Below are 11,010 nucleotides of genomic sequence, written 5' to 3'. Positions count from 1 at the left end.
AGGACCACTACAGTTTAAGTCGGGACATTCCCACCCCTGAGGCAGCACACAGAAAACTCTTAAAGGTCTGTCTGCAACAAGCAGGAACACAAAACCTGATGTTTCTAGCATTAACGAAAATATTTAGCTTTAAAAAAAGTCATTAATCCCTCAAAGCAAGCAAAAGAGTGCCCGTTATAAAAATGGATCTGCACGGTATTTTAAAAAAAAAAAAATCCTGAGTGTGAAACACAGTGTTTTCATCCCTCTGAAAGTATAGAAACTCGCTTCCTATGCCCCGTTTCGGAGGCCGAGCTTGCAGTTCCCCTGCATCAGCCGGGCATGCTTTGTCATTAACTACAAAAACAAGGGGAAGGGAGGGAGCGCTGCACAGCGCGACCCTCAGGCGAAGCAGCCCTGCCCTCGGCGGCCCGGCCCAGCCCGCAAAGACGAGCGCCACCGCCACCGCCACCGGCGCCACCGGCGCCACCGCCGCCACCGCCACCGCCTCGCTCCCTCCGGCCGCCACGGCGCAGCCGTTACCTACGCGGACGACGCCGCGTCCCCTCAGCAGCCCGCCAACGGCCACAGCCCCAGAAGCGGCACCGAGTGCCCTTCCGGTTCCGGCGGCGCTCGGCCCACGGCACGCCGGGAGACGTAGTCCGCGCGGGCCGGCGGATGAGGCGACGCGAGCGGGGCGCCCCGCGGCCGCCTCCCTGCCTCCCTCCCTCCCTGCCTCCTTCCCTCCCTCTCTCCCTCCCTCTCTCCCTGTTCAGCACCACCCCGGCCCCGGTAACAAACCCTGCGGCGCTTCAAAATACGGCTGCGGCGGCAGCGAGCCGCCCCTTGGCCGGCGGGGGCGGCCCCGGCCTGCGCGGGGCCTGGCTGCTGATGGCGGCGGGGAGGCCCAGGCGGGGCCGGGCCAGGCCAGGCGGGAGCGGGCGGACGCCCACCGCTCGTCCCCGCCCTTGGTTCCTGTGCTGAGTAGGTTTCGGAGGGCAGCGCACTGCTGAGACACCCGCAGCGGGGGGCGTTGGGGCACCCCGGCGTCGGCAGCAGCTGTTCGGCCGGGGGAGAGGACGCGAAGTCCCCGCCCCAGGCAGCAGCGCACCTGCCGGCCCAGGGGACGTGCCGTCGTGTCATGTTAGCTGACCCCCTATAACCCCCTATAATTTGAAGGGACGTCTCTAACGTTACTGGTTATTTTACAAGCTTGCGAGAATAGCCCGCTTGCTTTCCAGGTTACGTTACACAGTGGCTGCAGCAGCTCCCTCTGTTCAGCCTGCCAAACCTCCACAGTACCTGTAATACCTTTTCACAGGGAAGGCCTGGATTTTACGTACATGAAATAGCACATTTCAGATATTTAAGGCATGCAGAAAACTCACCTGAATGCCCCGGGCACACTGCTGCTCTGGGGCTACTTGCTTTGCTTCTTTTGGAGGCCGAGTCACAAAGTGTTTCAAAGACAATGTTATGTTTACACAACATTGATAAAAGACAAGAAGTAGAGACAAAAATCAATTATCTGACCTGCTGCTCTACTGCCTGAGGTGGCTCCAGCACCATAAGCTTTCACACGCCCATGAAGCATCTCTAAGTCACATCAGCCGACTGTGTCTCAATTCCTTTTGCAGAATTACTCTTTTGGAGAGTCTTGGATAATGCTTCCTGCACAGGCTGCAACCTCTTCCAGATATCTTCAAACCATTGCATCTTTTCTGGTCATTGGACGTGGTACAGCAATTTCATGCAGTCATGGGTGGAAGCCTCACAATTTCAGCGATGTCTAACTTCGTTCTGTAGCTGCAGAGTTGTAGTTACACTGATAACTTCCAGAAGTGCAGCAGAAGTGTAGCCAGAAAACACCAGTCAAGAGCTGATCGTTCCCATTAGCAGTGGCAAAGATTTCTTTTTGAATGTTTTTCCTGACAGTGGAAGATAGAAGACATCCATTCTGGGCCTTCTTGCAAGATTAGATTCAGTAAGCCATAGAAAGAGGGACCAGAGATGGGCCAAAATGTTTTACATCCTACTGGGAGAGATGCAACCAAGGTGGGAGATCACATCTCCAGTACAAGACTCCACTCCTTTTTGTGGAGATCAGCTCTCTCCATCATTCCCATTAAGTTTCTGCATGCAGCTACAGAGGGGTCTGATCTGGGGTCAAGCACCAAACAGAAGCAACACAGTTCTATGTATCTTCTGCTGTGTACCAGCTCATATTCCCACAAGGAAATCCTTGTACTAGGGTGAGGGCAGCCCTTGGATGAAGAACAGCCTTTTGAAGCTGAATACAAGCAAGAGAGTGGTTATCCTGATGGACCAAGAAAACACGTTGAGGATTTTAAGCTCAAGGGCAATGTTGACAAAAATAAAGAAATGGTTATAAACTGTCTGAAACAAGTGCGGTCTGAAAATGAAAAGAAAGGTGTGAAACTGCATTTAAGGAGTGAGCTTCAGGAATATCTTGTCCGTAGGCATAGTGGGGATAAACAGTTACTTCAAAGTGACTCTTGCCGAGTTTATGACCAGGAGCAGATTGTGACAACGGGGGAACTGCTGCTCAGGATTCTTGCCTTTCTCCTGGACAGCCACAGTGCGACACACCTATATGCGAATGCACCTTGCTGCGGTCCCTGAGCACAGAATGCTGTCATGTGTGCTACGTGTGTGTGTTTGTGTGTGAACCTGTGACACAAGCACATCAGGCCTTGTTCTAATTTCCTAGGAAATATTAAGCAAAATTAAGGCTTCTCTGACTTGTCTTGAAGGTGCTCACAACTTAGTTGTCATAGCTTCTTTAAAAGATTGCCTAAACTCAGTGATGATGATGACTCTGGTTGACATCTCTGATTCTTGGATGCCTTCTCAAAAGGATATTGTTCATCCACGCAGGAGACAAAAATCCTTTGCTGTCTAGTGGAAACCTTGAAATTAACTCCCTTCACAGCTGGAGACCACTTCAAATTGCACCCGCCTCTTTGTCCAGTGTAAGACACTTTTTTTTTTAACTTCTCTATATTGAGCAGCATCTGTTAAAAAAATTCATTTTTAAAAACCTCTCACTAGCCCCTTAGAAAATTGCCCTCTCCATTAAAAATACTAGATCTTGATATGCTTGGGTATATTAGTCATCATTGCAATATAAGCCTTCTGTGGTGCTCCTGTTTCCTATATCAATTTATTTGCTTTTATCAAGACAATTTTTTTACTCTTCAGTGCCTTACGTATTTTCTGAGGACCGCGTACAGACACATACTCACAGGTATGTGCGCTCTCTCTGCTCAGACACAAGTTTGAAAAAGTAGAGTTTCTTATGTTACTGATTAATGTGACCAACAAGTGTTCTAACGGTGGGATTTTATAGGCCAGTGGTATTCAGTTGTTAACAGCTAAGGAGCTAATTCATCAATGAGATTGTAATGAACAGCAAAAGATCCTGAATTCGAAGTTTCTTTTTTTTTTAGTAAATGTTGCAGCACATGCCAGTCTGTACTGTTTGTTTTCAATGAACATGTTTTTTTTTCCGCATAGCAAATGCTACGTGGTTCTCTGGGGAGAATTTCTGATTCCAGACAGAAGGGCAGCCACCAGGAGGATTACAGGTATCTGTTGCCTAGTGCTACCACATCTTTAGTCCTCTCTTTCACATCACTGCAATGCAATCTCACTTGTAAGGTTCATCAGAAATTGTTAGCAATCTTCTGTCCCTTGTGTGAACTCACTGGGAACACTTGACTGCCCTCTGGAATCTTGATTCACAAAACAGCCTTCACTAGATTTTTCAGATTCCCTGATTTTATACCCTCGTTGCATAATTAGCTTTAAATTAGAGGTAACCTGTGGGTATTTCTGTAATGATCTTGTTCTGGAAATGTGTGCTTTTAAAACATCACTGTAATGGCAAATCTTGTAACTTAAATCCTCGTTCTAAAAGGTTGCAATTCAAGGTACTGCAGAACTTTATTTTTATTTTTTAAAAACTAAACCACATTCCCTATTAAGTTGCCAGGCTATTTTTAGATGGTTTCTATAAAAAGGTTTTTTGGGAGACAGTAGATGAGGTCTACCCCCTCCCTGACACATAATGTTCTGCAAGTCTATTCCTAGAAGCATGTTCTGACGGATTACAACTTTCTGGTAGGGAGATGGGAATTGCTTAAGGACAGCTCAGAAGCGTGACTACACACTTCTCCGGCATGTCTGGAGATGGGGTTATTAATAACTGCCAATGGCCTTGCTTGCTTCAGCAGGTTGTAGATGGCGAAGAGGACAGTTGCTCGCTCTGTATTGGCGCAACAGAAAGGAGGCTGTTCTCTCCATTAACGGCGGGGATACTGTGGAGGCACTAAGGGTGATGAGTTGCAGACCTCTGGGACTTCACGTCTTTGAAAACCTGGAAAGTTTTGTTCCTAGGTTGCTCTCTCGCTGAAGAAAAACCACCATCTGTTCTTACTCAAATAGTCAGTTACAAACTTCTCCAGGAAATATTCTAACTGATAAAACAGTTGCCCTATAGTTAGGCAACAAATGCTGTGTAGTAAAATGAGGGCAGGACTGTGTTGGTTGGCTCTGTTTTAGAAGAACAAATTTATAAATCAGAGCTGGCATCTGGGTTGGTGCAGGTTTTGTTTAAGCAGTTGCACACCTCCCCCCCCCCCCCCCGTGGGAAATGGAAAATCAGGACTTGGCTGTTCTAGCTCTTTTGCTGCAGCGGCATATTTAGGAAATTGTTTCTTAGTAAATTCATTCAGGCTGCTCATTAGCAAAATTAATATAATGAATATTTATTTTTTCATAGAAACCAATGTTTCAAAATCTTCCAGGAATAAGCATTTGGTTTCCTTTGTATCCATTAAATCTGGAGTAGAAAAGGTACTATGCAATCATACCTAGAAGTGGAACTGAATTTGTGAATGGATAGGTTTGTTTTATTGCAAAGATGGTTTCTTCACAATGGAGATGGACAAACCTTCACTCCTGAAATAACATATCTTACGCTTTGTAAGGTTATTCTATAAATTTAGGATACAAATTTCTAATGAGACGTTGTAGTTTAGTTATGGTCTTAATTCTAAAATCTTCTCAAGATATGCTGTAGCCAGACAGATTCCTATGTTTTAAGCCAATCTGTAAACACTCAGAGTAAAGACCAATGCTTATGTCAATAGGCTATCTTCATTCTTTAGTAGATCTCATGCCATCCTGTCACCTGTCCATCCAGTTACTGGTAAGGAGTCAAGCTGCAACTGTAAATAACAGATGACAAAACTAACGTGCTTGTAGTGGTCATACGCAGCCTAAATAATTTGTGTTCCTGTCGATTACTGTAGTTCAAGTAAGCGATATTATGTCTGTATTCAAGCAGCCACTTCATGAAAAAAAATCAAAAGTTATTTGCTACAGCGAAGGCTCCTACTCACAGCATCCCATTCTGGTGTCCTAAGTTGGTAAAACATATAACTGGTGGGGTTTTTTTCTTCTTTCAGTACAGTTTCACCCAGTACCGCCAGTTAAGATCATTCAGAAATTGTCCAGTGACTCTTACAATTAGTGCTAAGTGAAAAACACTGCACTTCTGTGCCTCAGTTTCCCCATTTGTACATAGGGATCATAACAACTCCTGTAAAATACTCTGGGATTTACCAAGGAACATTTTTAATATAAAATCTAGATATTACTGTGAGATTTCATTCTGTATGTGTACATACATCCATCTGGTTTTTGCTGTTGAACAGACTTGCTACAGTACTTGACAAAAATATAAAAATACTTTTATGCAAAATAAAGAATCTGGGTTTTGAAATAGAGTTGTGATTGCAGTAAGACTTTTATAAGATTGCAAAGGGGGGGTAGGAGGAGGAAGTAAGATTAGTCAGTCACAAGCTCAGCTGGCCTGGATGCACCCACTCAGTGAGTAACTTGATGACAGCAAAAGCTGTCATAGGAAGATGGTCAGCAGCTGCATTGAATTGTTCTGGGAGTATTAATTGCATAATTGCAATTATTTGTTTACCTTTTCTGCCTACAGTGACATTATAGAGCACTTTGTTGGTGAATAAGGTGATTGCCTAACTGTTCTCCGAACCGCTGTAGTCCTAGCAATGATGAGACGGTCATGGATTTGTGGGAGGAGGATCGTGCTCTCCATCCTGGCCTTCACATTGGTGCGGTAGGACAAGATTGGCTCAGCCAACAGAACAGGTCACTGCTGTGGGAGGGGGTAATCCTACATCTGCCACATCTGTTTCCTACTGCTTCTCTTGTGCCAGCTCTGATGCCTCAGTGAGCTGGTCAGAAAGGTAACTCAGCCAAAACAAAAAAACCCGTACCCCAATAGACACGTACCAATGGAAGGAGGGGATCGGGAATATAGGGCAGAGCACAAGCTCAGTGTTGCCTGCAGCTTCTCCAAAAAGGTAAGAGGCATCCAAAGTTGGGTTAATAACTCATGGATACTACAAGGGGCAATTTCACTCCCACTTGTGTTACTTACCTTTTGTTGTCTCTGGTGCTTGCTAGACCCCACTGTAAGCCAAATCAATTCACCAGTCCAGCAGAAGACCAGACTAAATGGCTGGTTTTCTGCCAAGTTAGTGCATTGAATCAGCTCAGCAGAATCTGGCAAGCCCCAGCAGTGAACGGTGGGGGAGACCCTGTGCGTGAGGAAGGGGGGTAGAAGGAATGAGATGGGAAGGGGAAGTAAGAAGTCCTCTTTTTGACAGATTGACTCAGCTGTCTGGTATAGCTTGACCTCAAATATGTGGTTTCACACTGTCCCTAATGCAGTGAACTACAGACAGTCCCCTCTCACACCCTCAGATATGGGTTCCTGTCCCCTTTCTTGTGCCAGACCAACACAGCTGCATGACTGCCTGGGGTTCACATCAGCTCACTGCTCACCCAGGAACTATTCATGCTTTTGATCAGCTCATCTTCTGTGAGATCATGATGTGAGCTGAGGGAGCAGTGGTGTGTGGCAGAGGAGGAGGGCAGGAGCCCTCTTTAGCAGCAATGCAAATACAAAGTGGCGTAACCCTGACATGACACTACACCCTAAATAACTACTGTGGAGGCAGGCCTTGGTGGAGCTGGGCTGTAGGAATGAACTCTGATTTAAATGGAGACTACAGGTGACACCAGTCTTCCTGAACACTGTACCTAAATTTCCTCTGAAATGCAAATATGAATGTTGCTTTATAAAAGCCAACCAGCAGCAAGTGTAGCATGACAAGATCGCTTTTCTAAAATGAACCTGCATTATCAGGTGCTCTGAACTCAGAAGCAAAGCATCAGGGAGCAGCAAGGGTGGCACTGCTCCCGCAGGGCGGGTGAGCCAGGAGCCAAGGGCACTCCAAGGCGAGCCGAGCCCCACTGCACCAGAGGCAGGTGAGCAGAGCAGGGTGGTTACTGCAGCGGGTCCAGGGATCATCAGGCAAGACACGGTAACAGGCCAGGTAAGCGCAGCTGCGGTGTAGCTCAGGAGAGAATGAACTCCCAGGCCCGTCAGAGGGTGAGGGTGGAAATTAACGTCTATTTGTGCACTCAGCACCCTGACACAAAGCTGTGGAGTCAAAATAGCATCTAACAAAGCCTTTACTGATCTAAGGCCAGTACAACCATCCAGAGTCCTGTCTGATATTCTTGAACTGTTTATCAGCATATATCTGACAAAATACAGGAGTATAATATTCCCAGGTTTCCTCACATTCTGCCTGAGGTGCACGGTTTATTTCAGGATATCAAGGGAGGAAACAGTTAGCAATCGCCAGTGCTAAGAGAGCATCAGACAGAACTCCAGACAAGGAGTCTAATGAAAAAAATCTCAATTTAATTTAAACAAAAATATAAATCTAAATGACTGCCAAACACATAGGATCTTTATCTTTCAACCTAGCAAAAGAAAAATAGTCAGGGAAGGCAGCTGCCTAAATGAGGACGTATGACTTCATTAATTACAATACTTCAGATGAAAGCAGAATTTTTTTTTCCATCAAACCTTTATTTTACAAAAAAAAAAAAGGATTGCTGAAACACTCTGCAAATTTTGACAAACTACACATGTAGTGCTGTGGAAATCTTGCTTTTCAGATCTACTTTTTCTTCCCTTCTTTTCTCCTCTCTGTCCCCCCTCCCATGCCCTCCAAGAAACTTTTAACATTTTTTAGGTGGTTTTAATGGCATTGTTACATGTTTAATGGTATATGTGGCTTTGAAAAACTGTATGGATAAAGAATCCCTGTGCCATACTGCTCAAAATAAATAATCTGGTAGAGAAGAATAAATACATTTTAACAACAACCTTGAACTTCAGAGTAGGAGTGCTGAAGTATTATTCTACCAAGGGAAGTGGAAAGCAGAAGCATGCTGGGCTGGATCACCCGTGGTTCTTCTCCAAGGATGTCTTCCAAGAGACATGCCAAATGGAGGATACGCACACAGAGTGGTGCAGGCTGCGGTCCAGAACCCAGTTAAGGTGGCAATAATGGCTGAGTGGAAAATCCTGAAGGACAGGGGTGGACACTGGAAGGTGACTGGGGTGGGAAAGCACCTGGAAGATGCAAGAACCTCCATGGGGTGTGGCTAGTTTGAGGAGACAAAGCTCCCCTGACACTTGCGTATCTTGTTCCAGCTCTGATTCAGAGGATTAAGTTGCCTCCTTTGGGAATTTGAGAATGCTATAAAAGAAGGACAATTTTTACTATAGCTTCTCCTGAAGATATCCCTTGGTACAGAGGGAGTGCAAAGAAGCAAAGTCTAAAGCCAGATTCTGGAGTAGCCAGTTTGGATGGCTCTTCCAGCACCTATATGGATACTCAGGGATCTCTGCAGCAGTCCTTGTAGGAGCTAGAATGACTAAGGGGAAGAACCTAAGTCTTTGTAGATATGACAACAGAAAACAATGTTTTTGTTCACTGCCATCTCCTGAGCAAGCAGACTTCAAAAGCCTTTTCCTAAGAGGAGTCAGAAAGAGAGGTGTCATGAAAACTGCAACTTTCCCAGGATGTGGCAGGCCACTTGTTGCACAATGAAAACTATCAAAACATAACAGCCTGCCAGATCGACTTGTTGCAACTTCAGACTTGAAGCAAGATTCCTGGTCTACAACACTTGAAAGAGGACGCTGAATGCAACATTCATGAGCATTTGTTTGAGCCAACTAGGCTCTGTTGTTGCATCTCACAGACATAGGGCAAGGTTCACAGAGCAGAAGTTCCAGCACTTTCAAGAAACTGAGTGGCATTTTACTCACACTGAGCCTAAAAGCATCTTTTGGCCCATGTTTTCTTCCATTTATGCCACTCCTTTAATGGTCAGTATTCTGGGAGAAGGGTAAAAGAAAAAAAAAAGAGTAGGAGAAGGCAGAAACAAAGAAAAAGAAGTAATTCTGCAAGTGGTGTAACAAAGTACATTGGTTTCCAGTTACTTTGGTCTTGAGGATATGGCCCAGTGAAGATTCTTTGATGTCTAATAAAGTGTTGGAGTCATGGAGTCTTTCTCCTAGTGGGATTACCAGCAACATTTTTTTTCTTTTGTCTTCCTAGTTTCATAAAATTCACAACTAATGGGTATCTTTCACAAGGAATTGCTTCACCTTTCCAGCTGTATCTTTGTATTTGTTTGATGCTGGCAAGCACATACAAGGGTTACTAGCATAGGACACAAGGGTGAAAAAGGATCATTTGGTTTAGGGACCATTTCTGGTCTTGGTCCGTAAACTGCCTCTTGTATTATGTGAAATTTACACCACATGGAGATAACAATTTTTAAAATAACCTGAATATTTGCATTCCTTCTACATATGTCAGTATACCTGCTGGTAACTCAAAAGGAAGGCTCCTAGTTATTACTGGGTGTCATAGCAACATGACTACAAATATTTTCAGTTATTCACAACTTTTCAAGATTATATGAATGCTAATTTCCTCTTTTCACTAACCTTCTGTCCTGATTTTTTTTCTCCTGACTCCCTAAGCAAAGTTCACTGTAATCCCATTCCTCAAAACCAATTAGATTCTCTACCCCATCCGCATGCTGCTCTGTGGTAAGCAGTTATTTATACGCAGGTCAGCACTGCATGGTGGTCGTCACTAGATATTGTTAATTCATTTACACCAACCTCGCTGCTCTCCCAAGTGACAGACGATTTGAGAAGGCCTTACTGTATTTTTGCCTTGTAAAGTTTACTGCAAAGTAAGCCTTCATTTGTGAAGATCAGAGTTCTAGAAACGGACACTAAATACATCCTCAAAATTCTTCCAATTGAACAAGGATTGCACAAGAGCAATTTTAGTACCACACGGGTTCTAAACCGCCTGTATGACCCCAGCCCTGAGGTTTACATACATCTTTGTATGAAAGATGCTCTTTCATACAAAGAACATCTTGAATGCTTACTCTTCATTTAGACTATTTGTTCCTGCAGAGGGGTGGGAAGCTGCGCTATAGTCGTCTGGAAGAGGCTTCACCTCTCTGTGTGTCATCTCACCTATCTGAAAAAAGAACTCCAAAGCAACCAACTAGTAAATCACCGAGACTGCTGCCACCAGAATCAAACAATAAGACATTGTGCATCCTTAGGAGAGCCCTAGCAGCTCAGATTATAATTGTTTATTCAAAGGCACCAGATGTGCTATAGATACTTCAATATCTGTGAAGCTAGGAAAAAAACAGGCTAACATGCAGCTGATAAACACATTATCTTAGAAGGGTTTTTCTCCACCTTACAACTTTTTTTTCCTAGAGATCAGCATTTCACCTTTTTAGGTTAGCTGGTAAGTACTGTGAAGGTGCCAAGTATCCAAAAGGATCTTCTTGGTCTTGTTTAGTAGTAGCAGCAGGATGTAATTATTAAGTAAAAAGAAAAATCCACCATTAAAGTATAGCTCTGTGTGTAACTAGCAAGACCAGATTTTGCTGAAGGCAAACATGGACATTTCACATGCTAATGTATGCAAATGAACTCACCCATCTGGTCTCCACTGTAGAATGAGGGGGTGTTATTGATGAATGCTTTAAGCCCCAATT

General features: G+C 44.6%; 1 long non-coding RNA gene across 2 annotated transcripts; it reads left to right on the top strand.

Moving 5' to 3' along the window:
• Window positions 1–2,844: 2,844 nt before the first annotated feature.
• Window positions 2,845–4,602, top strand: LOC140661391 (uncharacterized). 2 transcript variants are annotated; one of them, XR_012045737.1, is made up of 4 exons: window positions 2,876–2,972; window positions 3,202–3,247; window positions 3,517–3,587; window positions 4,233–4,602. It is a non-coding gene; the product is annotated as an uncharacterized lncRNA (long non-coding RNA). The 2 variants fall into 2 exon arrangements; XR_012045732.1 differs by lacking the exon at window positions 3,202–3,247 and having other exon boundaries at window positions 2,845–2,972.
• The last annotated feature ends 6,408 nt before the right edge of the window (window positions 4,603–11,010 follow it).

The sequence above is a fragment of the Ciconia boyciana genome, chromosome 1 (genome assembly GCF_034638445.1).
Source record: "Ciconia boyciana chromosome 1, ASM3463844v1, whole genome shotgun sequence".
In the NCBI taxonomy this organism is placed as follows: domain Eukaryota; kingdom Metazoa; phylum Chordata; class Aves; order Ciconiiformes; family Ciconiidae; genus Ciconia; species Ciconia boyciana.
Note: the sequence above shows the minus strand (reverse complement) of the source record. Positions and strands in the feature narration are given on the sequence as shown.